The 1,009-nt window shown below is 33.9% G+C and overlaps 1 non-coding gene across 1 annotated transcript; it reads left to right on the top strand.

Moving 5' to 3' along the window:
• Nucleotides 1-685: 685 nt before the first annotated feature.
• Nucleotides 686-758, top strand: TRNAL-CAA (transfer RNA leucine (anticodon CAA)). Its single transcript has one exon. It is a non-coding gene; the product is annotated as a tRNA-Leu (tRNA).
• The last annotated feature ends 251 nt before the right edge of the window (nucleotides 759-1,009 follow it).

Raw genomic sequence — 1,009 nt, 5'->3', positions numbered from 1 at the left:
GTTCAACCCCAGTGAAACCAATCCATGTTTGGTGTTGAAGTATTTTCCTATCGACTTGTAATATATGAAATTCTTGGTTTCGTTGCCAAATGACAATACATTTTGGCTTCCATCACCAAGAGAACTACGATTTTGGGTTTCTTTTTTATTGACCATTTTAGCAGAAAACATAATCCCATATTATAAAAATCCTGTTTGTTTCAAAATATATAGTTCCCATAAATACAAAAGCAAAAGACCAAACTATGGAGAAAAAAGTAACACATTCAATATAAACTTCAATTTAAGCAAAATCCCTTTGTAGGAATAAAACTGGTAAAATATGTAATAAAAATTGTAAATGTTTCATTAACCAAAAATACTTTCCTTCAGCAATAAAAACGCCCCGTCAGTCAAAATTCTGCTCTGCTAGCCAATACACAGTAACTTTTTGTCAGGTTTCATAGTGTAGTGGTCATCACGTCTGCTTAACACGCAGAAAGTCCTGGGTTCAATCCCCAGTGAAACCAATCTGTTCTAGTGTTGAAGTAATACGCTATTCAAATACAATATATGAAGTTCTCGGATTTGTTGCCGAATGACGGGATGTTTTGGCTTCCATCAAAAACAGAACTACAAATTATTTTTTTTTTCCCCTGGCGGTCAAAACTCGTCTCTAAATGCCATTACTTTGCAGGGTTTCACAGGTTTCATAGTGGAGTGGTCATCACGTCTACTTCAAACGCAGAAGGTCCTGGGTTCAATCCCCAGTAAAAACAAGCCGTTTTCGCTCTTAAAGTAATTTGCTATCAACCTGTAATATATGAAATTCTTGGTTTTGTTGCCACCTGATAATATATTTTGGCTTCCATCACCAAGAGAACTACGATTTTGGGTTTCTTTTTTATTGACCATTTTAGCAGAAAACATAATCCCATATTATAAAAATCCTGTTTGTATTAAAATATATAGTTCCTTTAAATACAAAAGCAAACGAATAAACTATGTAGAAAAAAGTAACACATTCAAT

This window comes from Anomaloglossus baeobatrachus, chromosome 2 (assembly GCF_048569485.1).
Source record: "Anomaloglossus baeobatrachus isolate aAnoBae1 chromosome 2, aAnoBae1.hap1, whole genome shotgun sequence".
Taxonomy (NCBI): domain Eukaryota; kingdom Metazoa; phylum Chordata; class Amphibia; order Anura; family Aromobatidae; genus Anomaloglossus; species Anomaloglossus baeobatrachus.
The sequence above is the reverse complement of the archived record's forward strand: the minus strand, read 5'-3'. Positions and strand labels throughout refer to the sequence as shown.